We start from the raw sequence: 26,245 nt of genomic DNA, 5'->3' as shown, positions 1-26,245 counted from the left end.
TTACTTTAAGTGATTCAAACATTGCCTGGCACACAGTGAATGCCTGCTGCATGTTTGTAATTATAATACTAGAGTTATTATTGTCCTCATAGCATTGGGGAAAGGTGACTTTGGTTCACAGGCTGTTTTCCAATGGAGTGTTTTTGTATCACTCATCTGTGTGCAGACGGGCTCTGGGTCCCTCTGGCCTCCATTTTTGAAGTGCCTAAAACTGGTTTAGTACTCTTTCTCTGTCCTCTTTCCATAGCAAAGAACAAGAATGACTTCTAGGGAACTCAGCTCTCTTTGCCCACTGGGTAGGCACCCAACCCTTGCTGGGACTGTGGTTCTCCTCAGGTCTGGCTGTGAGTCTTACCTCATCCCCAGTTAGGGAAATCCACCTGACAGCTCTTAGCCTTAGTGTCGTTGCACCCTTTCCAAACCCTCACTGTCCAGCTCTCCAGGCAGCCCCATCAGCCATCCCTCTTTTCCACTAGGGGCATATGGGAGTTTTAAGTTACCTTCAGTGTCACTCAGCCCCTGAAGGAGCCTTCTGGGTGGTATTCTGGACTCCCATTTCCACCTAACACAGTATTTCTGCCCTTTGTGGATAGGAGGAAATTCAGTGGTGGGGGGGTGTCCCTTTTGGAGTGTACAATGGGTTAGTTTTTCCCTCAGCATAGCCGGGGTTTTAATAATTACTCTGCTCCCTCACCAGGCTAAAGTAATTGATTTAATGAGTGTGTGTGTGTTTGGCGGGGGGGGGGGGGGGGGGGGGGGGGGCTGTCTTCAGAGCAACCTGATGTAGAGTGAATAAAAAACATGTTGGATTATTATTTTCAAAACAGTAGTCTCCATTATACTCTTACTGTGCATTCACTGTAAACGGATTATAATTTCTCAAGAGTAAGAAAGAACTAGGATGATGACACTTCACATTTAATGAGTGTTTCCTGTGTGTTACCACAGTTTCTAGCACTTTAGCTCTACAAATTTTGTATTCCTTCCAACAACAGCATAAAGCAGGATATTGTAGCTCTAGTTTACAGATGAAGAGACTAAGGTAGAAAGAGAGGTTAGGTAAATTGCTCAAAGTCACATAATAAGTAACACAGCCAGGATAGTCTTGGTCCTTAAAAGCTGAATAGCCAAGGATAGATTATAATTAGTATTATAATTAATAATATTAAGATTTTAAAGGGCACCTGTGTGGGTCAGTCATTAAGTGTCTGCCTTCGGTTCAGGTCACGATCCTGGGGTCCTGGGATCGAGTCCCGCATCTGCATCAGACTCCCTTCTCAGCGAGAAGCCAGCTTCTCCCTCTCCCACTCCCCCTGCTTGTGTTCCCCCTCTTGCTGTGTCTCTCTCTCTCAAATAAATAGAATCTTAAAAAAAATATTTTAAGGTTCTGAAATATTGTAATGGAGTGGTTTATGCTAAATATAAGTGATAAACTGGTGTCCCCCCAAAAGGATGAATGATTCTAGCTACTATAGTGGAGTGAGGGGTCTATTTCCCTAGTAATAGTTGAGAATAAGATGATCAATAACAGTGTCTTTGACATGGCACTGTAGGGTATGGCAGGACATCGTTTCCAGATGGTAAGGTTTTAGATGAGCTGGAAACTTAAATACCCGTTTCACTCCAAATTTCTTGCCCTTGACTACTTAGATTTCAGACATTAAATTTGGTTTTATTTTACAACTTATACACTTTACCTTATATTACTTCTTCAGTGAATTAAAGAGATTTTTAACAATAAAACTCCAGCATCCCAATCATCCCCAGTATGATTGTCCTTTTGAAAAATGGGGCTAATAAACCACTGGGTGATAAAAGATAGCCAAACCCTTAGAAAAGAAACTGCCATTTTTTCCGTTTGCACTAAGAAGTTCGTCTATTAGCCGAGTATTCTTTTTTTTTTTTTTAAAGATTTTATTTATTTATTTGACAGAGAGAACGAGAGAGGGAACACAAGCAGGGGGAGTGGGAGAGGGAGAAGCAGGCTTCCCGCTGAGCAGGGAGCCCGATGTGGGGCTCGATCCCAGGACCCTGGGATCATCATGACCTGAGCCAAAGGCAGATGCTTAATGACTGAGCCACCCAGGCACCCTAGCCGAGTATTCTTTACTGGGTGATAAAAGATAGCCAGACCCTTAGAAAAGAAACTGCCATTTTTCCATTTGCACTAAGAAATTCATCTATTAGCCGAGTATTCTTTGCGGGGTTTTGCCTTTATATGCCCCCATCACTCATCACCGTTATGAGTGAAGAGGGAACAAAACCTGATTTCAGGTGCCAGGTGGGTACTGCATGAATGGCAGTGCTTCAACACAGGCTCCAATTAGAGCAACCAGGCTCTGGGCAGCTATTGGGTAATCATGGGGATCATGCTAATCAGAGGGGAGTTTTCTTCTGTGCGTCAGGGCCCTCTGCTTGTCCTTTCTGTACACTCAGGGGCTTTCAGATTCACTGAGAAACCTGAAAGCTGCTTCGTGCTAGCAGTTGAGAGTGGGTTTTACAATTAACTTCTTGCTGGAGGAGTGATGGAGTTCATTTTAAAGCTCATTCACTGAGTACTTGAAGAAGGAAGTATCAGGGTGAAAAGGATTTCAGACCTCTGAAATAAGATTCGAAACATTCATTTGACCTTAGAAAAGGCCATGGAAGGACTTAGGCTTGGACACCAAAATGAAAGATTATATCTTGCATGACATTTGAGCACCCTAGAATGAGGACAGGGTCCTTGTTCTTTGTCATGGTGACTGTAGAATAACAATCCTGGGAAAAGTCCGTTTTTAAGATTTTTTTTTTTAAGATTTTATTTATTTATTTGACAGAGACAGCGAGAGCAGGAACACAAGCAGGGGGAGTGGGAGAGGGAGAAGTGGGCTTCCCACGGAGCAGGGAGCCTGATGTGGGACTCGATCCCAGGACCCTGGGATCATGACCTGAGCCGAAGGCAGTCGCTTAACCGACTGAGCCACCCAGTTGGTTTTTTTTTTTTTTTAAGATTTTATTTATTTGACAGAGAGAGACACAGCGAGAGAGGGAACACAAGCAGGGGGAGAAGGAGAGGGAGAAGCAGGCTTCCCGTGGGGCAGGGAGCCCGATGCGGGGCTCGATCCCAGAACCCTGGCATCATAACCTGAGCCGAAGGCAGATGCTTAACGACTGAGCCACCCAGGCACCTGAAAAGTCCGTTTTTAATGAAACAGTTTGGCAGCATTAGCAAAATCTGGGCTTCCTAAAAAACCAGTACTTGCTTACTCAAGTAAAGGGTGAACAAAGTGAAAGGAAGTTAATGTTTAGGGAACTCCTTATTTCATGCAGTTACTCTGCTTAGTATTTGCTGACCATCAGTCCATCATTCAGTCTACACCATGGCCTTGCAGTATTGGTGTCAATAGTTACATGGATATTGACCAGGAAATGGACATTCACAAGGGTTAATTACCTCCTTCACGGTCACAAAATCAGGAAATTCCAAAACTCCTAATACTCCACTAATTCATTTTGTTCTTTTCCTTTTCTTCTCTGAATAAGCATTTATAATGTAAATTCTTCTTCTTCAGATGATATCTTAAAACCCCTTCTTCTGGAATGGAGTGAACTAAAGACCTCTTCATAAGGAGGAAAACAGTTTGAAAAACAAAGGGCACTCTCCTGAGGGTTGACTTGATTCTGTCTCCCATATATACGCTGACTAGGGAAGAGAAAGAATATGTTGAAAATGACTGTCCCAGGGCAGAAGGTATTATAATTTCTGCCTTAATACATCTTGACTTTGTTGTTTGTTACCTTTAACACCCATCATGAAATGGTAAAATAGTAAAATTCTTGAACAGAAAAAAATATTCAAATTCTTTGTTCAGCTTTGTTTTAATTTTAACATAAAAAGACAACTGCATTTTACCTTTGATTAAAAATTTGCTCCTTGGCTCCAGCTAAAACCGAGGGACATGCACAGTTTTCACTGTGTGTGTTAATGACTTGCCTCCACAGTGGGCTCATCCCCTTGAAGGATGTTAATGAGTTGTCACTTCCTAAGAGGGGGAGAACTGAGAAGTTTGGGTTTTATTTCTAGTCTTTGGTTTCTTGGTTGTGTTAATTTCCTTGTTTATGTTTCTTTCAATTAACATTGAACTTTCATTATCTGCCTTGTTTTTCTTCTATTCGTATAATCTGCAGGGTATGACTCCTTGGGTAGCAATTGTTAATCAGAGAGAAATGATAGCCTGAGGGTACTGAGTAACTTGGTGTCAGAATAAAAGTTGTTCTGTTGAAGCCTCATTAGAAAAACTTTCATCACCGGCCTTAAGTCAGCTCTGCATAAGGCTCTACCAACTGCCCCAGTCTCTTTTTATCTTTAACTGGTTTATTCAAATTCTCATTGTATACCATGTAATCTAAAATAATGTTATTATCGGGGCGCCTGGGTGGCTCATTCGTTAAGCGCCTGTCTTCGGCTCAAGTCATGGTCCCAGGGTCCTGGGATCGAGCCCCGCATTGGGCTCCCTGCTCCGTGGGAAGTCTGCTTCTCCCTCTCCCACTCCCCCTGCTTGTGTTCCCTCTCTCGCTGTGTCTCTCTCTGTCAAATAAATAAAAACTTTAGAAATATATATGTAAAAAAATAAAATAATGTTATTATTAGGTCAGTAGGGACATTAAAATAAGTCAGTTGCAAGGTTTCTCAAAGGGGCTATTCACAATGTAGACTTTGCAGGGAAATAAGAAGCAAGATTCGTTGTTAATTGATAAATGAGAACAAAGAGGTGGGGTTGTTTTTTTCTTTTTTATTATTATGTTAATCACCGTACATTACATCATTAGTTATTGATGTAGTGTTCCATGATTCATTGTTTGCGTGAGGTGGGGTTGTTTTTGTTTTTTTTTTAAAGATTTTATTTATTTATTTGACAGAGAAAGAGACAGCGAGAGAGGGAACACAAGCAGAGGGAGTGGGAGAGGGAGAAGCAGGCTTCCCGCGGAGCAGGGAGCCCGATGCGGGGCTCGATCCCAGGACCCTGGGATCATGACCTGAGCCGAAGGCAGACGCTTAACGACAGAGCCACCCAGGTGCCCCGTGGTGGGATTGTTTTAAAAGGAAGTTCTGAAAAGATCAGACTTACATTAATTTAGAGATGATAGTTTTGCTTCTACAGCTTGGTTTAAGAAAGCTATACGTAATAGAATCCAGGATCTATGACTTGGAGATTTCTCCCTTTCTCTCCTTCTCTTCTTCCTCTCCCCAGCTCCCTATCTCTGTCTTTCTTATCTATCTATCTATCTAATCATCAATTGATCCATCATTCATATCATGTTTTTCTTGTTTCAACTAGTGGGATAGAATAGTTCATCTTTTATAACTGAGCTCATCCTATGATGGAGTGTACGACTGTGATTTGGTAATACATGATTTATAAACTCCAGTCTGTGCATACATCCCACAGCTTTCCATGACAATGCCATTCAAACACTTCCCAAATTTAGAAGTCCTCAGATGGTAGGCTTTTACTTTCATCTGATGTGGGACACAAAAGTATTGAAAAAGAAAAAAGCCTCGTCGCTTTGGTGAACTCCACCTTCCTTCGTAGATAGTGACTGCTTAAGCCAGAGATTTTGTGGGGATTGTCTTGCCATCATTTTGTTTTCCCTCATGATGACTCAGGGGGTTTTGTCCTGAGGCTCTCAGTAGATCTGTTATAACTTAGCTGTGGATGACACATGCCAGGGGCTCCTTCCATCTTGGCCCCAGGCTAGCAGACTACGCACCCTGCTATCCTATGATTCACACAGCAGAACTACTCTAGTCACCTCCCACTGCCCAGGCCTGGAAGGGCACCATAATGAGGGAGTGGGAGGGATATGGTTAGGAAAGTTGTTGAAAAGAAGCTTCTGTTGTAACTTTCCTCACTGCAGCGGGAAGCTAAAACCAGAGCAAGGTATGCTCAAGAAACAGATTCTCCATTTATGAGAGATGAATTGAAAAGTCCCTAGCCTTTTACTTAAGGTGAAGAGTTGTGTTTTAGAGAGCTGCAGTTATTTCAGGCAGGGGGAAGGCCACAAAGCATGGAATCCAAAAAGAAATGTAATTTATTTGCTGTTAAATGACTCAGCTGGACTGTTTTGAAATATTGGTCAAGGTGAGTGTTGAAACAGTGGGTGTTCTGGCATTTCCAACCCTTGGAAATGAAGAATTGGGCTACCTTGGGAGCCACATGTACTTTTATCTTCCAAAATGTCGATTATTTTATAATAAATTTGTTCTGCAATCAAAAGTGGCTTGTGTTCCCTTATGTAAGGGTTATCACCTGCGCATTATTCATTCGACAGGCATTTACAGAACATTTTCTGGGTGTGGAATTCTCCAGCCACCTCTCCCCAGGGACGGAGATCCGACCAGATGTGCAAAAAAGATGAAAGGAGCTGCCAGTCTATCCTTTCATGTTGCTTTTCTTCTGCTTGGGGAAAAACATCAGTATATGAAATGGCAGTTGAATAACTTAAAGCAAAGTGTTCGCAAGAGCAGAATAACTCAGAGCAGGTTTTGAAGCCATTAGGTGTATGAATCACTTTCTCCCTCCTCTGGGTCCCACACCAGCTCTTCCGAGCCTTCCTCAGAGCGCTTAGTGCATTGTACTGTTAGTGTCTCTCCCCCACTAGTCTGTGAGCTACTGATGGAGAGAGATTTTATCATGTTTATCTTTGCATCCCTGGACCCTGGCACAGTTCATTGCATGCCTCAAGTGCCTAGTAAATGCCTGGTGAATGAATAAGAGGGACTACTGTTATCAGTGTGGGCTAGGAGAAGGGAATAGGATGATGGTTTTGAATGGGTATAAACTACAAAGGAAAATATTTGATGCTTCTTCATCTAAAGACAAAATGTGCATTCCTTCTCATAATTCTAGCCAAGGGAAACATTTCAATTTGGCACAATTCACTAAAAATTTATTCACCCTATGTTAAGTTGTGATTGCCTGTACAAACATGAAATGTTTTCTACCTTCAAGAGTCTTAGAGTCCTGAGTAGCAGTGGCAGTGAGAAGGATCATTTCAGGTAATTTGACAAATATGTTGTTGAGGTCATCCAGGAGGCCTTAATGGATGGGGACATCAGCTGCGTTGTTCCAGGCTGGCAATGGGGGTGGGGCTTGGGATGTTGGGGAACCCAGAAACTCAGGAAGGAGGACTTGACACTTCAGCTGAGCCTTGAAACAGGAGTAGCCAGGTAAAGAAGGAAGAAAGTAGATATGGGGAAGAGGGAGGGGAAAAGATCAACAGCAAGGACATGGAGTTGGGAACTGGCAGGGAGCTACAAATGGCTCAGTATAACAAGCGTGGGAAGTATGATGTGTGGAGGGACAAGTAGGCAGTGCTGATGATGAGGAGACCTGTAGCAGGTACCTACAGAAATGGTGTAGATAAAAATTTGAAAGGGAGTAGTGGTCCTAGAGCTGCAAGGAGAGGATAGAGCTGAGGGATGTTTGCGAGGTACTCTAGCAGAGCATGATCACTGATTGAGTATTCGTGATCAGGGAGTGGGAAGTGTTCAAGAGTTTGGCTTGACTCCCTGGGCAGATGGTGATACCATTAAATGAGAGAGAGAGAGAGAGAGAGAGAGGGAGAGAATGAGAGGAAGAACCTATTTGGAAGTGAAAAAGGAAAAAGGTTGAGTTCATATATGGACATGTTATATTTGAGATGCTTATGGATCTTCCAAGTGATGTCATTGAAATGTACAAATTTGAAGCTCTGGAGAAGTGAGGGTATCATATATGTGTGTATATATATATATTAATATGATTAACATGCATGTATTAATATATATATGGCTAAACTATGAAAACTAATAGATTGCCCAGGTGTATAATGTAGACCAGAGATTCCCAAGTGCCAGTTAAAACCATCAAGTGCTCTGAAAGCTTCATGAGTATCATACGGAGAATTGGTCAAAAGCAGATTCCTCCATATCCTGGAGGTTCTGATTCATTAGTGGAGGGTCAGCAGTTTGTGTTATATGGAATTCCCTGACTAATTTTGATATGCACTCATGTTTGGGAAGCACTGATAAAGACTAAGAGCAGTGGTATCATCCATGTTTAAGGGGTGGACAAAAGAAGACTCCATGATGTAGAGAGAGGTCAAGCAATCAGAGTGAGCCGAGAGTGATATCACAGAAGACAAGGGCGGTGAGAGTTTCTAGAAGGAACAAGGGATGATGTTAATAGTAGGGAGGTCTAGTCAGAGAATTTGGGAAGTGCTTGTTATATTTGGCAATATGGTGGTCTAGAAACATTAGAGAGAGAAAGTGAAGTGTAGAACGAGTAAAACTAGGTTGTGTTGGTGTGAGGGGTGGAGGTGGGAGTAATAAGTGGAGAAAGTAAGTTTAATAGACAATTTTTTCAAATCGTCTGATTATAGAGAGAAAGAATAACATTTGGAAGGGAGTGAATGAAGGATTAAGGAGGATTTTTTTTTTTTTTTAACCAGGGGGAGATTCAAGAGAATACTTAGAGTTTGAGGGAAGAGGGTCAGTTAGAAAAGAAAGAGGGAAGAAAGGTAGAGCATGGGTAGAAGATACAACTCGACACAGAAGAAATGCCTCATCCTCTCAAGGAGGTAAGTGAAAGTGAGATGGGGTGAGACAGGAAGCTGAAGTGTAGTGTTTGATAGAATGTTTAGGAAGATATTAGAAAGAGGCTCTAAACCATTCAAAAGGTACAAAGATTGTTGAAGCTAAACTTCAGGTAGAGAGTTTAACTGTTAATTTATTATTTTATGAATACTTTTATTGCAAATTGTGACAAACAGTTCCTCATCCATGCTCATTTCCCAATTTATAATGCAAATGAAAATATTTTGTGGATTGAGCTCTTGTTGGTCTGACAAAACCCAGATCTCTTGTTGTGGATTCACATTTTACATTTGCCTGAGTTTGGTGTGTTTTTCATTACTGGAAGCTAACATAGGAGAACCTCAGTAACTGATTTTTGATTTTCTAGGTGAAGCAGAGACTGAAGATGTGTGTGTGTGTATGTGTGTGTGTGTGTGTGTGTGGGTGTGCGTGTGTATGTGATTATCACCATTACTGGGACTAGAAGAAAAAAGGACATCAACAGACATTCAAATGGAGAAAGTAATAGTAGGGTCAGTGAGAGAGAACTTAATGTTGGCCATCCCTTTCCAACTAAATTTTTTCCTAGGCAAAAGTCTCACACTTTGTATGAAATAGCATAGTTGGGCTTATAAAAACAAATACTCAAATGAATGGACATACAATCCACTAACCTCCTAGAACAAGCACACCAACAAAAGCTTACCATTTAAAGGGTGCTCTGAAGTAGGAAAAGAGGATTAATGAGTTGCTCCAAATTCACTCAATTACTTTCTTTTAATTTGACTTTTAATTGTTTATTTTTCCCACATGTTGAAAATTTAAGAAGCTGAGGAATATAGAAAGAAGAATAGAAACATCTGTAATACTAAAACCAACATACGGCTACCAATAGTATCCTATATTTCTTTCTAGTCTTTTCTCTGTGCATAACTTTTAATAGGAACATGCTATACCTACAATTTTAATCCTGCTCTTGTCATTTAACATGATAGCAGAAACATTTTTCCATGTCATTAAAATACCTTATACTATATATATTTTTAATTGTATAGTACATCATGAGGTTTCTCATATTTTGTTTAGCTCTTCTCTTACTATTGGATATCTAAATTATTTTTATTTTATTTTTTAAAAGATTTATATGAGAGAGAGAGAGCACAAGCTGGGGGAGGGGTAAAGGGAGAAGGAGAAGCAGTTCCCTGCTGAGCAAAGAGCCCAATACGATGTGGGGCTCAATCCCAGGACCCCTAGATCATGACTTGAACTGAAATAAGATGCTTAACCAACTGAGCCACCCAAGCGCCCCTAAATTGTTTTTAAATTTTCATTACTCTAGGTAGCGTTGTTGCAAACACCTTTGCATATAAAGCACTTATCATATTTCAGGTTGCTTTTCTGAATTACTATATAAAATATATAATACAGTTCTAGCTTTTGGTACTTATCAAATTTCTTTCCCAAGACTTATGTCATTTCGAAGCTGATAAGCAATATATGAAATGCATTAGTTCATCATATATACAGTAGTATCGAGTATTTTATTTAAAAAAAACCCTTAACTTTGGTAATTGGTAGGCAAGACAAATGGAAATGTTGGGATTTTAATTTTCATTTCTTTGACAAATATTGAAATTGAATATTTTCCATATTTTGACAAAGTTTTATTTGGAATTTTGTGCCACTTATTAATTAAAATGACTTTGATGGACTTATACTTCTATTTTTAAATATATTTTATTGAGTGGTTGCTGGGGGCTCAACACTCTGTTGAACACTATGGAGAAGGCAAAAGAATGATAATGAATTGCTTTCAACCTGAGGAATTTGTATTTTATAATCATATAACTTGTAGTATGAAAAAGGCCTTAAAATGTGCCTTATTCAACCCATAACTGAGGAAGTAGAGATGAAACCCATAAAACAGTTAGAGAAACCCTGCAAGATAGTAGTTGATATCATGGCACAACGTAGCCTTTACTGCTGGAATGCAGAGGGAGTTGAAAGCTGTGTGACTTGGAGCAACAGGGCAGCTCTCATTTTTATTTATTATTATTATTATTATGTTATGTTAATCACCATACATTACATCATTCATTTTAGAAAGAAGGACTTTGAAGAACAGAAAAGTTCAGAAAGGTGGACAACAGAGAACATTTTAAGAACGTCCATTTAGGGCTAGGAGGTGGAAAGGCACATGTCCCGGTTATTGGAGGGATTAGACCATTTAGACTAGAGCAGAGGGTTTGTGTTGGGGACAGACCGTGAGGTGAGGCCATCTTAAACCCGTAAGTCACAGGTCACCTGGCCCCTCTCATTGAGACCCATCACCCTGGCTTCTGCGAGGCAGCCAAAGGGCTCTTCCAAAGCCGAGCCGCAACCTAACTACACCGGGCCATCCCTGTGTTACAAGCAGATTGTACCAACTTCAGCAGGAACTAAGTTGTTGAACTCTGCTGGGCATGCTGACAGATGCCTCTGAGTCACCCTGTAGAGTGAGTTTTAGGAAAATCAATGCATAAGGCAGCATCCTTCGCTAGACGGAGGTCTGGGCAGGGAGTGCAGAGAGCTCAGGTTAATTCCTGTGTTGTTCCACATAGCCCTGAGAGAGAAATCACGGATGGGGGAGGGAAGGATATAGAGGGAGAAGCCGACTCCATGCTGAGTAGGGGGCCCGATGTGGGACTCGGTCCCAGGACCCTGGAATCATGACCCGAGCCGAAGGCAGACGCTTAACCAACTGAACCACCCAGGCACCCTATCCTGATTTCATTTTGATGTCTATTTTGTACAGTCCCAGAAAGACAGATCTTGCTGAGGTGGTGAAGAAACTAAGTTGGAGACAAACTAATTGATTATCCTTTGATGATTCATAGGCAAAGGTATCAAAACCATCCTTCCCCTCTGAATCTAGAAAGTTTGGAGGTTATCTGAGAGCATAGTAGAACACCTGGCCCATTCATGATGCCCAATAAATGTGTGTGTTTTTTTTTTTAATTAATTCATCTGAGTGATTTTATAATTCAGTCACTACATGAAATTAATTACTGTGTAGAAGAAAAAATATTAATTACAAAAGAATAAAGAATAAAAAATTCCTCTACATAAAATATATTCAGTAGTCTCTCTAATATTTGCGAGTAATTAGATCTTTTTCAATTATATTTAGGGTGTCGCCCTGCATTGGCACATCTGATGTTTCAACGAATAGATGCAACTTAACGTTGTTTTTTTTAAGACTGTATTTATTTATTTGACAGAGAGAGACAGTGAGAGAGGGAACACAAGCAGGGGGAGTGGGAAAGGGAGAAGCAGGCTTTCCATTGAGCAGAGAGCCCAACGTGGGACTCCATCCCAGGACCTTGAGATCATGACCTAAGCTGAAGGCAGAGGCTTAACCGACTGAGCCACCCAGGCGCCTCAGATGCAACTTACGTTTCCAGGGAACTTGATAGATTACAGAAAAATTTTTGACACACTCTTTAATTGATCCCCATAACAACCCTGGGAGGTGGGTTGTGGAGATAATGTTATCTCCTCTTCACAGAGAAGCAAGCCACTGGTGGAGGAAAAAAGAGACAGGATTTTCCTAATACCACCCAGCTTGTGTATATGACACATTGCTGTGAGTGGAGCTTACTTCTTCTGATGCCTAGTTTGGGGCTTTTTCCACTCTCTAAATCCTTAATCTCTAGGAAAGAACCTGTCTTAACTCCCTTATCCTTTCATCGAAGCCACAAAATTTATACAGGTGCTGTAGCTCAGATTCTGTCTCTGAGTATTCCAGCACCATCTATCTTACCTAGCTCCTCTCTTTTTATTTTTAATGTGTTCTCCCTGCAGGAGCTGACTCTTCCTTCTTCCTAATTAACTTTTATGTGGAAACTCCTATAGTAATGAAATTGCATGTGTCAGTGTTCTCTCACCTGGTTTTCAATTTAGTGCCCCTGGAGGGAGCAAGGGTTTCTGCTGTCTCATGGCATTATCTTTGCTGAGGGAGGAATTTGTAGGAACTAAGATAACTGCCTTCCTGAGAGTAAACTTTTTTTTTTTTTTCCTCTTTTATCAAACATTGTTTGGTTTGGGCACAGCTTTGGTATTTGCAGAGGTTACCATTTGTTGATCATTAAAATGCATTGGTTCATGCTGGATATTGGCTGCAAAGCATAATGGCAGCCTAGACAAAAACATGGACTTTGGAGTCAGACAAATCAGGTTTGAATCCTGATTTTGCTATTTACCGGGCAGTTCGATTCTTGGAACTGATTTCCTCTTTTGTGCAATGGGCAGAATTCTTTACTGATATCTACCTCACAGGTTTATTAGGAAGATAAAAGATAAATGATATTTTTCTTACAATGAAATGAGCAGAAAAGTGCAATCCTCTTCCTGGACTGCAGATTCCATTTGTGTGGCACATCTCCCATGTCCCCTCCAACTCTGCTCTCCTCCCCACCCTGCTCTAGGATGCTTTCTGCCCTGGGAGGCTGACCAGTAAGGTGGATAGCAGCAGCTTCCTTTGCCCTCTGGCTCTGCATTTGGCCACCGGGGAGTCCCAGCAGGAGATCAGAGGAGGATGAGATCATACTCATCTCCTTATCTCCTTCCTTTCCCGGTCAACTGAGACTAGCCATGCCCAGAGAATAACCTTTTTCAAGGCAGCTTACCCTATGACACTCTCCCCCTAGGTATCCATGACTTCCCCCTCTCCTTGTCCCTTTTGGGAGTGATAAAAACTCCATTATTACTAGTTGCAAGAATGTCACTATCCTTTGAGATTTCTTTATCCTACTCTCATCTTCCATTTTTTTTTAAAGATTTCATTTATTTATTTGAGAGAGAGCGCGCACACACACACACACACACACACGAGTTGGGGGGAGGGGCAGAGGGAGAGAGAGAGAGAGGGAGATAAGCAGACCCCTTGCTGAGTGTGGAGCCTGATGCCATGCAGGACTCCATCCCAGGACCAGGAGATCATGACATGAGCCGAAACCAGGAGTCAGATGCTTAATCAACTGAGCCATCCAGGTGCCGCCCCCTACTGTCATCTTCTTTTTTTTTTAATTAAAAAAAATTTTTTTAATTAACATAATGTATTATTTGTTTCAGGGGTACAGGTCTGTGATTCATCAGTCTTACACAATTCACAGTGCTCACCATAGCATATACCCTCCCCAATGTCCATCACCCAGCCACCCCATCTCTCCCACCCCCTCCACTCCAGCAACCCTCAGCTTGTTTCCTGAGATTAAGAGCCTCTTATGGTTTGTCTCCCTCTCTGGTTTCATCTTGTTTCATTTTTCCTGCCCTTCTCCTATGATTCTCTGTCTTGTTTCTCAAATTGCTCATATCAGTGAGATCGTATGATACATGTCTTTCTCTGATTGACTTATTTTGCTTAGCATAATACCCTCTAGTTCCATCCATGTCGTTGCAAATGGCAATATTTCATTTTTTTGATGGCTGCATGATATTCCACATCTTCTTTATCCATTCATCTGTTGATGGACATCTAGGCTCTGTCCATAGTTGGGCTATTATGGAAATTGCTGCTATAAACATTGGGGTGCATTTACCCCTTTGGATCCCTACATTTGTGTCTTTGGGGTAAATACCCAGTAGTGCAATTGCTGGATCATAGGGTAGCTCTCTTTTCAACTTTTTGAGGAACCTCCATACTGTTTTCCAGAGTGGCTGAACCAGCTTGCATTCCCACTAACAGTGTAGGTTTCTTTCTCCACATTCTCACCAACAACTGTTGTTTCCTGGCTTGTTAATTTTAGCCATTCTGACTGGTGTGAGGTGGTATCTCATTGAGGTTTTGATTTGGATTTCCCTGATGCTGAGTGATGTTGAGCACTTTTTCATGTGTCTGTTGGCCATGTGGAGGTCTTCTTTGCAGAAATGTCTGTTCATGTCTTCTGCCCATTTCTTGATTGGATTCTTTGTTCTTTGGGTGTTGAGTTTGATAAGTCCTTTATAGATTTTGGATACTAGCCCTTTATCTGATATGTCATTTGCAAATATCTTCTCCCATTCTGTCAGTTGTCTTTTGGTTTTGTTAACTGTTTCCTTTGATGTGCAAAATGTTTTTATCTTGAGGAAGTTCCAATAGTTCATTTTTGCCCTTGCTTTCCTTGCCTTTGAAGATGTTTCTAGGAAGAAGTTGCTGTGGCTGAGGTCAAAGGTTGCCGCCTGTGTTCTCCTCAAGACTTTTGATGGATTCCTGTCTCACATTTAGGTCTTTTATCCATTTTGAGTCTATTTTTGTGTGTAGTGTAAGGAAATGGTCCAGTTTCATTCTTGTGCATGTGGCTGTCCAATTTTCCCAGCACCATTTGTTGAAGAGACTTTTTTCCGTTGGACATTCTTTCCTGCTTTGTCAAAGATGAGTTGACCCTAGAGTTGAGGGTCCATTTCTGGGCTCTCTATTCTGTTCCATTGATCTATGTGTCTGTTTTTGTGCCAGTACCGTACTGTCTTGATGATTACAGCTTTATAATAGAGCTTGAAGTCTGGAATTGTGATGCCACCAGCTTTGCTTTTCTTTTTCAACATTCTTTTGGCTATTTGGGTTCTTTTCTGGTTCCATGCAAATTTTAGGATTATTTGTTCCATTTCTTTGAAAAAAGTGGATGGCATTTTGATAGGGATTGCTTTAAATGTGTAGATTGCTCTAGATAGCATAGACATTTTCACAATATTTGTTCTTCCAATCCATGAGCATGGAACGTTTCTCCATTTCTTTGTGTCTTCCTCAATTTCTTTCATAAGTTTTCTATAGTTTTCTGAGTATAGATTCTTTGCTTCTTTGGTTAGATTTATTCCTAGGTATCTTATGGTTTTGGGTGCAATTGTAAATGGGATCGACTCCTTAATTTCTCTTTCTTCTGTCTTGTTTTTGGTGTGTAGAAATGCAACTGATTTCTGTGTATTGATTTTATATCCTGCCACTTTACTGAATTCCTGTATGAGTGCTAGCAGTTTTGGGGTGGAGTCTTTTGGGTTTTCCACATAAAGTATCTATCATCTGCAAAAAGTGAGAGTTTCACTTCCTCTTTGCCAATTCGAATGTCTTTTATTTCTTTTGGTTGTCTGATAGCTGAGGCTAGGACTTCTAGTACTATGTTGAATAGCAGTGGTGATAGTGGACATCCCTGCCATGTTCCTGACCTTAGGGGAAAAGCTCTCAGCTTCTCCCCATTGAGAATGATATTCACTGTGGGTTTTTCATAGATGGCTTTTATCATATTGAGGTATGTACCCTCTATCCCTACACAGTGAAGGGTTTTAATCAAGAAAGGATACTGTACTTTGTCAAATGCTTTTTCTGCATCTATTGAGAAGATCACATGGTTCTTGTTCTTTCTTTTATTCATGTATTGTATCACATTGATTGATTTGCAGATGTTGAACCAACCTTGCAGCCCAGGAATAAATCCCACTTGGTCGTGGTGAATGATGCTTTTAATGTACTGTTGGATCCTATTGGCTAGTATTTTGGTGAGAATTTTTGCATCCATGTTCATCAGGGATATTGGTCTGTAGTTCTCCTTTTTGATGGGGTCTTTGGTTTTGGGATCAAGGTAATGGTTGCCTCATAAAATAAGTTTGGAAGTTTTCCTTCCATTTCTATTTTTTGGAACAGTTTCAGGAGACTAGGTATTAATTCTTTAAATGTTTGGTAGAATTCCCCTGGGAAGCCATCCTGCCCTGGGCTCTTGGTTGTTGGGAGATTTTTGATTACTGCTTCAATTTCCTTACTGGTTATGGGTCTGTTCAGGTTTTCTATTTCTTCCTGGCTCAGTTTTAGTATATACGTCTCTAGGAATGCATCCATTTCTTCCAGATTATCTAATTTGCTGGCATATAGTTGCTCATAATATGTTCTTATAATTGTTTGTATTTCTTTGGTGTTGGTTGTGATCTCTCCTCTTTCATTCATGATTTTATTTATTTGGGTCCTTTCTCTTTTCTTTTTGGTAAGTCCGGCCAGGGGTTTATCAATCTTAATAATTCTTTCAAAGAACCAGCTCCTAGTTTTGTTGATCTCTTCCACTGTTCTTTTGGTTTCTATTTCATTGATTTCTGCTCTAATCTTTATTATTTCTCTTCTCCTGCTGGGTTTAGGTTTTATTTGCTGTTCTTTCTCCAGCTCCTTTAGGTGTAGGGTTAGATTGTGTATTTGAGACCTTTCTTGTTTCTTGAGAAAGGCTTGTATTGCTATACTTTCCTCTTAGGGACTGCCTTTGCTGCATCCCAAAGATTTTGAAGAATTGTGTTTTCATTTTCATTGGTTTCCATGAATTTTTTAAATTCTTTTTAAATTTCCTGGTTGACCCATTCATTCTTCAGTAGGATGCTCTTTAGCCTCCATGTATTTGAGTTCTTTCCGACTTTCCTCTTGTGATTGAGTTCTAGTTTCAAAGCATTGTGGTCCAAAAAGATGCAGGATGTTCTTTTGGTACTGGTTGAGACCTGATTTGTGACCCATGATATGATCTATTCTGGAGAATGTTCCATGTGCCCTCAAGAAGAATGTGTATTCTGTTGCTTTGGGATGGAATGTTCTGAATATATCTGTGAAGTCCATGTGGTCCAGTGTGTCATTTAAAGCATTTATTTCTTTGTTGATCTTTTGCTTAGATGATCTGTCCATTTCAGTGAGGGGGTGTTAAAGTCCCCTACTATTATTATATTATTGTCAGTGTGTTTCTTTGATTTTGTTATTAATTGGCTTATATAACTGGTTGCTCCCATGTTAGGGGCGTAGATATTTACAATTGTTAGATCTTCTTGTTGGATAGACCCTTTAAGTATGATGTAGTGTCCTTCCTCATCTCTTATTACAGTCTTTGGTTTAATATCTAATTTGTGTGATATATGGATTGCCACCCCAGCTTTCTTTTGATGTCCATTAGCATGGTAAATGGTTTTCCACTCCCTCATTTTAAATCTGGAGGTGCCTTTGGTTCTAAAATGAGTCTCTTGCAGAAAGCATATCAATGGGTCTTGTTTTTTAATCCAATCTGATACCCCGTGTCTTTTGATTGGGGCATTTAGCCTGTTTACATTCAGGGTAACAATCAAAAGATATGAATTTAGTGCCATTGTATTTCCTGTAAGGTGACTGTTACTGTATATTATCTCTGTTCCTTTCTGGTCTTTGTTACTTTTAGGCTCTCTCTTTGCCTAGAGGACCCCTTTTCAATATTTCTTGTAGGGCTGGTTTGGTATTCGCAAATTCCCTTAGTTTTTGTTTGTCCTTCAAACTTTTTATCTCTCCTTCTATTTTCAATGACAGCCTAGCTGGATATAGTATTCTTGGCTGCATATTTTTCTCATTTAGGGCTCTGAATATATCCTGCCACTCCTTTCTGGCCTGCCAGGTCTCTGTGGATAGGTCTGCTGCCAGTCTAATGTTTCTACCATTGTAGGTTACAGACCTCTTGTCTCGAGCTGCTTTCAGGATTTTCTCTTTGTCTCTGAGACTTGTGAGTTTTACTATTAGATGTCAGGGTGTTGACCTATTTTTATTGATTTTGAGGTGGGTTCTCTGTGCCTCCTGGATTTTGATGCCTGTTTCCTTCTCCAAATTAGGGAAATTCTCTGCTATAATTTGCTCCAATATACCTTCTGCCCCTCTCTCTTTCTTCTTCTTCTGGGATCCCAATTATTCTAATGTTGTTTCGTCTTATGGTATCACTTATCTCTCGAATTCTGCCCTCGTGATCCAGTAGTTGTTTATCTCTCTTTTTCTCAGCTTTTTTATTCTCCATCATTTGGTCTATATCACTAATTCTCTCTTCTGCCTCATATATCCTAGCAGTTAGAGCCTCCATTTTTTATTGTACCTCATTAATAGTCTTTTTGATTTCGACTTGGTTAGATTTTAGTTCTTTTATTGCTCCAGAAAGAGTTTCTCTTGTATCTTCCATGCTTTTTTCAAGCCCAGCTAGTATCTTTATAATCATCATTCTGAACTCTAGTTCTGACATCTTACTGATGTCCATATTGATTAAGTCCCTGGCAGTCAGTACTGCCTCTTGTTCTTTTTTTTGAGGTGATTTTTTTCTATCTTGTCATTTTGTCCAGAGGAGGATAGATGAATGAGAGAACAAAATGCTAACAGGGTAACAACGACCCCAGAAAAATATACACTGGACAAATCAGAAGAGACCCAAATCTTGGGGAAAAGAAAGGGAAAGAAAGAAAAAAAAAAAAAGAATATGATCAAATATAATCAGGCTGGTGAATAGATCAGTGCCAGACAGTAGATTTTGAACATATTTTGGTTAGAAGAAACTGTTCCCCAAAATTTTAAAGAAAGAAAAACTTATATATGTACAAAAATAAGGGTAAATAGGATGAAGGGATAGAATATGACTGTAAAGATGAAAGTTATAAAAGATTTTATAAAAGGAATTGATAAGAAGTTGGTTGAAAAAAGAAAGAAGAAAAATTTTAAAAAAACAACAACAAAAAAGAGAGAGAATGTGATCAGGCTGGAGACTAGAACAAAGCCATACACTAGAGATTTAGGGTATATTTTGGTCTGTTACTAGAAACTGTATCCCAAAATTTTAAAGAAAAAACAACTTATATATATACAAAAAATAAGGTTAACTACAATGAAGGGATAGAATATGACTCTAAAAATGAAAAATAGAAAAGATTTTTAAAAAAGGGATTGATATGATGTTGGTTGAAAAAGGGAAAAAGAAAAATTTTAAAAAAATAGAAAAAGAAAAAAAATGAACTTTGAAAGACTAAAGAATCAGGGGGAAAAATCCATGAATTCTATATGCTGTATTCCCCTAGTGCTGGAGTTCTGTTCTCATTGATTGGTAGACTTGGTCTTGTCTGGCTGTTTTTGCTGATCTTCTGGGGGAGGGGCCTGTTGCAGTGATTCTCAAATGTCTTTGCCAGAGGTGGAATTGCCCTGCCCTTGCCCCCTCCCGGCTAAGTAATCTGCTCGGGTTTGCTCTCAGGAGCTTTTGTTCCCTGCAAGCTTTCCATACAGCTTTGGAGGACGAGAGTAAAATGGTGGCCCCCCAATCTCCACCCTGGAGGAGCTGAGAACTCAGGGCCCCACTCCTCAGTGAGCCCCCAGAGAAAAGCAATCAATCACTCCCGTCTCCCTGGTCTCCGGCCACTCTCCGTGCTCACCTGGCCTGTGACCGAGTGTTTCTATCTCTGGCACCTGACCCCATTTGGAGTCTCCAAATCCAGCAGATCCCTGCGGTGCGCTCCCGCAACGCTTCTCCTGGGGGAGGAAGGGGAGTCTCCCCAGATCTGCCTCTCGTTGGGTCCCAGCTGGAAGGGCAGTGGCCCAACTCTGCCTCAGATCACAGATTATGGCAACCCTGAGCCCACTCCTCGGCTCTGTCTCTGCAGCCAGCTTCCTTGCTCCGATACCTGGGAGCTCTGCTGCACTCAGGCACCCCTGGTCTTTCTATGACCCAAAGGTCCTGAAACCACACTGTTCCAGTGAGGGTTCCACCCCTGCTTAGCCACTGGAGTGACATCCCTCAATGGAGCCGACTTCTAAAAGTTCCGATTTTGTGCTCCGCTGCTCTATCACTTGCCAGTAGTGGCTGACGGAGGCTCCCTCCCCCCCGTGGTCTATCTTCCCGAATATCGCCTTGGATTCACTTCTCCGCACGTCCTACCTTCCAGAAAGTGTTTTCTTTTCTGTTCAGAGAGTTGCTGCTATTCTTTTCTTCGATCTCCGGTTGAGTTTGTAGGTGTTCAGAATGGTTTGATAACTATCTAGCTGAACTCCTGGGTTAGACGAAATTTAGGTCTCCTACTCCTCCACCATCTTGCTCCTCTCTACTGTCCTATTCCTTAATAATCTCTTTACTAACCCCTCCTTAAATGATCCTAATATGAGTGTGCTGTCTGTTTATTCCTGGGACCTTAACTGATATATTATTCATTACCACTTAGTTGAAAGTATATTTGCCTAGTTCTGTCCTATCTGAGGGAGTTGGACACTTTCAAGTGGAAAAGTAAGAATGGGTTTTTGGTACTTGTCATTTGATACTAACAGAAGAAAAAGGTAGCAATGAAGGCTGATGATGATGGTGATGGTGGTAAAGTGAGCCAAGCATTCTTCTAGACATCCTTTTATACACATTAGGTCATTTAACTAGAAAAACACATGATTTATTATTACCGCCTTTTTGCAGATCTCAAAAAAGGTCAAAAGTTTAGTAACTTGCTGAAAGCTACACAGAATGCTCTTGGAGATCTGAAATCCTAACCTCTTTGGTTTCAAATCCTATGCCTTTTTGGTTTCAAGATCCATACTGTTTTAGCCAGACCATGCTTCTTCCCAAGTATATAGGCTGAGAAGGGCCAGCACATCAACAGTCAATTTTCAGTTATACCCATTTGCCTACTCAAAAATCCACAGGTTCCAAATTCCTATGGGAAGTCTTTAAATGATGTCAAGGCAAATTTCTTAAAAACTTGATGAATTCAGCAAACCTTACCAGGTCAGTTCCATGATTCATCTGATTTGACTGATTTGTTAATTTAAAACTATTGAGTTACTAGCCCACTATGGGCAACTAACTATTCCCTGGTTGCCCCTAAGAGTACTCATTAATTACTGAGTGAGTAATTAAATATTTTGAATGTATTTTTCTCAGAGAATGTACAAGCTTCCCATAGCATTTAGTTGGATTTTATTTTCTCCCTAGATATGGAATATTTAGTTCTCAGTTTATATTAGTTCTATCCACTTCTTACATTGATTCAAGGTGGGTAATATAATTTCACATTTTCTGAGAGCTTATAAAATGAATGGTATAAAAACCCACTGGGGGGCGCCTGGGTGGCTCAGTTGGTTAAGCGACAGCCTTTGGCTCAGGTCATAATCCCGGAGTCCTGGGATCGAGTCCCGCATCGGGCTCCCGGCTCGTCGGGGAGCCTGCTTCTCCCTCTGACCCTATCCCCTCTCATGCTGTTTCTCTCTCTCTCTCTCTCTCTCTCTCAAATAAATAAATAAATAAAATCTTAAAAAAAAAAAAAAAAAAAAAAACACTGGGAAAGGTGACTAAAGTCCTGGAGGTATACTAGCTGAGAACTTTGCATTTGTGGATTCCCTCTTCCCTCCAACCCCCACTCCCTGAAAAATAATCCACACACTCTCAAAGAAACCATATTTATCCTAGAAATTCACAATTGATTGTGCATTTTTTTTAACCTCGGGCAAGCATTTTTATGAACGCTGGAAGAAGACTTTGTGTCTCAGTGCCCTTTGTGTTTCCCAAGTTGTGACTTGGGATATTCTTAGCAGTGATAAACTAGATTTCTCCAGTTCTAGCTCCACCTTGCTGTGGGATCTCTGGCTTCTCTAAAAGTATCTGCCTTCTAGTGTCATAAGCCTTAAGGGATGATTCACATATGTTCAAAACAAGTCTTTGAACCTTGAGAGTATGCCACTCTACGATTCTGAAGAGCTTGGTGAAGAAGGTACCTGTGCACTGGTGTGGGGGACCAGTGGCTTCCCCTGCTGCTGAGGGCTGGCCTGCTCCAGGGACCCAGATGGATGCTGTGTTCCCTGGAGCCCTCCCTCCATGTGTTTTGTGTGTTCTTAAAGTATATGTAGTTACTTTGTTTGAAAGTATATATTTTTGAATGTATAATTCACACTATCCTGCACTTTGATATTTTTCCATCATTTCAGTAAAACAAACTCCTTCAGACCTTGCTCACTGTTATTCTTTTCCCTAAACCTCAGGCACAAGTCTTTTGAGAAACTTAGAGTAAATTCAAATGATAGACTACTTGCTCTTGTTAGAATTGGTCTGTTCCCACCATTTCAGCCTACATCTACAATGTCAGCGTTTTTGTGTTTTGATCAAGCCTGTTTGCCTTATCCCTGTTCTCTTAGAATGATTTTTTTCCCAAAAGGCATTTCAGCCCACATGCAAATATTCCATGTGAATATTTAAATCATGTCCAGATTCAGCTGAATATCAGAATGAACACAAATTGTATAGTTATTGTATTTGCTCTTTCTTCAAAACAAAAAACAGAATCTCCTTCTTAATGTCTAGTGGGAAGTAAAGGTAAGGTAATAAGGCTATCATGTCATTCAAGTGACAGCTCCTCTGGGGTATTCTTAGAAATCATAGTTGTTGCTCAACTTGGTAAACTGTTTCTCCCAACCGTTTCTTATAACATCATTGAACCCAAAGAGTAGAGAACTCATTAAATTCACTGAAGAACCACTGTACTGTGGATTATTGCTAATGATGAAACAGGAGGCCACCATGCTATGGTCAGAGTGCTTTCAGATGTAGTCAGATCCCTCTGGTGGTGGACAAGGCTACCTTATTCAGTGAATGCTTAGTGGAAAACTGAGGGGTCTCCAGCTGTACCAGCCAGAATCCGCGTGTACACAGCTCAGCATGCATCTTCATTTCATACATGTAAGTGTAAGTTGTGACTACCATACCTATTTTTTTCAAGCCACTAGAAAAGTAGACTTGAATATTTAATGGAAAACAGATGGTGCTTGAAATCTCTAACTTACATTTAACAAAAGCTGTTTTGGAAATGCTGCTTGTGTGTACTTTTATTGCTTTAAACATAGCACCATTTTAGCTTGTTCTGCTGAATAATTTAAGAATTATTGTCCGAGTCTAAGACAGAATTTTGAAGTGCACTTGTTAATCATATACTTGATTAAACATTTCCTTGCCTTTCTCTTCAGAATGCCGGTTGGCTTTTGAGTGGATAATTGTTGCAGTGAGAGAAGTGACACTGGAAACAACTATTGTCTGTTTGAATTACTTAAAACACCACCATGAAAAGAAATACCTGTGATTTGCTTTCTCGGAGCAAAAGTGTAAGTACCTTTTGTTTTCATTTCTTTTCTAAAAATGTGTACACATAATTTTTACTGTTTTCTTTAGATTTTAATACTGTGCTATCATGATTAGGCTTGTGGGAGACCCTAGGTCAACTTTAGGTTGTCAGGCTGTACACAGCTTGTTAACAAATGGAGACTTGTTTCTCTCTGTGGCCTGGTTGACATTTGATGGGAATTCTCTTTCAGCTAGTTTCTTTGCCTTACCATTCATTTGTATAAGCCTAATGGCGTGAGATTGGATGCTCTGATATTTGGATTGATGCAGAAATTATATGATTAAAAACTGAAACTGAAGAAATTTATGTCTTGAATATCGAATTTTCTGGGCAAGTCCAAAAGGATAAGTTGAATTTACGCCGCTAAGTACTTCAATCTATGACGTTCCAAAAGTTCATGTACATGGTAAATAACATGAATACTTGATTAGGAGGACATCACTTCCATGAGCTGTCTACCCTAGCATATGTCTCTAATTTCTCTCCTCCTTTAGAGTTTGTTTTTTTTTTTTAAGTGACTGTCCTCAGGGCCCTGGTGTAGATTAAGCCTTCTTTCCAATTACCTACTCTCCTTAAGGCACTGGATTAGTGATTATTTTTAGACTCACATTAGCTTATGAAAGGAAGTATAAGCAAATAGAGCAACCCCAAGAAAACTACATAAGGCAAGGATGAAAGGAGGGTGTTAATTTCTGTGAGGCAAGCTCTAAGAACATGTCCCTTTGTTCATTTACCCAAGGGGAAAAAAAGGCATCTAAACAGATGCAGTTGTGACGTAGGATCATTCATTTGAAGGCATCAGAAAAACCACAAATGCAAACACATTTCTCTAGTATGAGAACACTTTGTGTTACAACCCGTGATTCTTTTGTGATGGCCTCAGGCCATCTCTGATTCTTTCTGCAGAATTACTTTCAGGCTTTTCAGGGTGAGCAATGCCTGTGGAGAGGGAAGGATAGTGTGCTCAGTAGGGTTTCTTAAAAAATGAGGATGTACCCAGAGGTGTGCCAGTTCTTGGAGTACTGACTGTGTTTAATAAGCAACTGAAGAAATTCAACAAACTCTGAGGAAGTGTCCAAATTCATTTGTTTTCCTGGTTGGTGTTTGGTTGTATGGATTACTGGATAAAATGGCTTGGAGCCTGGAGTTCTTTTGGTCATCATATAGTTGCTCATTGTAAAAGGAGGTGACTTGCATACAAATGACCAGACTGCCAACACATCTTTCTTGTTACTGAGTTTTTTTTTATTATAAGTTAAATATGAAAGTAAACCATCCACATAATGCTTCTTTCTTTCATTTAATTTCAGTGCCTGTGATAGGGGAAAAATGTGTAAAGGCAAAGGGGAGAATATTTTGGTTAATTAAAACAATATTATTAAACATTGCCCTGTTCTTGGAGGAAAACATTCTAAAAGCAAATAATTAACTGAGCCGTGACTTTAAGGAACTGTGAGCACTTAATGATGCTAGGAGGTTTCCTATTTATATTTGCTTAGTGCAGAAATTTTCATCTTGGTGGAAAGGCTCAAGATTCCCAGATTAAGAGAACCTGAATTGCCTACGTGTGTCTAAATGTAAACAGTAGAGCTCTCATTTCACTGCTTCTTAGCTTCTTGAAAATCCACTGGCATAAAAAAGTGCCTTCACTTAATTAAATGACTCTAGGCAGGAGATTGCTGTTTCTCAGAGGAAAGAGCCAGACTTTTTGCCTAGTTAGAAGTTGTCACCTTAGAGTTTCGAAAGTTCCTCTTTCGCTGGTCTGAAAAAGTCATTCTGCACCCCTTAAGTCTTTGTTATAACAAAATCCAACATTATGCACTTAGAAGTAAGTATTTCCTGGTTTTGATGAGGAAATTTTTAAGAATTAATTTGGTTTAGGATTTGAGAATGTTTGTCTTTGGCATTATGACATTTAAAAACCCAAAGAGAATATTCTAAAAGTTAAAACAGCCTCTGTTCCTCCCTGCATGTCTCCATGTATCTTGTATGTGTCACTGTGAAACTTCAGGTGTACAAAAGAGCAGGAAAAAAAAAAAAGATCATCTTTAGACAGTTATTTATTCTTGAACACTTAAAGAGTGGTCATATTTTTCTTCTCACATTCAAGATCTGGTACAGTGTTCTTTTTAATGATTAATGCTCTGGATTCTTCCTTTATTTGGAAGGGATCCATGAAAAATTTTAGCTATAAAAATATAAACAAAGTACCTTTTGCTTAAAGTGCCATTTTGCTCCTTTGGGAGCATAATTTGTGCTTATGGTGGGTAAAAATAGGAAGAACTCATGTGAACAGTACAAAAGAGAAGCGTGGGCCCAGGGGCTGTGGTCTTCAGGGTCTCCTATGGGAGATGACACGCATGGAAGAATCACACACATAGGTGGGAAACAGTAATTCTCCACTATATTTCCTTCCATAGGGCAAATACCTTCCACCCGTCCTCCTAGGTAATGGCTTCTTTCTCCACCCTACAATGTGAACTTCCTGAGACAGATGCTTTGCTTATTTATTCATCACCGTATCTTTCACATGGTAGGTAATTACGTGGCAAAGAAACGAGCGAATGAGTAGCCTACGATACCTGCTGAGAGAAACGTCCTAGCACAGTGATAACATATAACAGAATGACTTGGCTCAGTCAGGGAGGTCAGGCCAGCGTTCCTTAGAAAAGAGGATCTTTGGGGTAGTCTATGATCTGAACGGTGACTTAGCCTACTGAGGCGAAGGGGTTTCCAGGTAGAGTTAACTTCATGCGC

At 40.2% G+C, this 26,245-nt stretch overlaps 1 protein-coding gene across 1 annotated transcript in view; it reads left to right on the top strand.

The window, feature by feature from the left end:
- DEPDC1B (DEP domain containing 1B) overlaps positions 1–25,923 on the top strand; it is a 458,815-nt gene extending 432,892 nt beyond the window's left edge. The window contains exons 11-12 of the transcript XR_008507514.2: positions 23,334–23,468; positions 25,909–25,923. The gene's annotated coding sequence lies outside the window, so the exon portion shown is untranslated. The remainder of the gene's footprint in view (positions 1–23,333; positions 23,469–25,908) is intronic.
- Positions 25,924–26,245: the final 322 nt, after the last annotated feature.

Source organism: Mirounga angustirostris, unplaced genomic scaffold (assembly GCF_029215605.1).
Source record: "Mirounga angustirostris isolate CCGP_5_RB_7025 unplaced genomic scaffold, mMirAng1.0.hap1 SCAF_7, whole genome shotgun sequence".
Lineage (NCBI taxonomy): Eukaryota > Metazoa > Chordata > Mammalia > Carnivora > Phocidae > Mirounga > Mirounga angustirostris.
The sequence above is the reverse complement of the archived record's forward strand: the minus strand, read 5'-3'. Positions and strand labels throughout refer to the sequence as shown.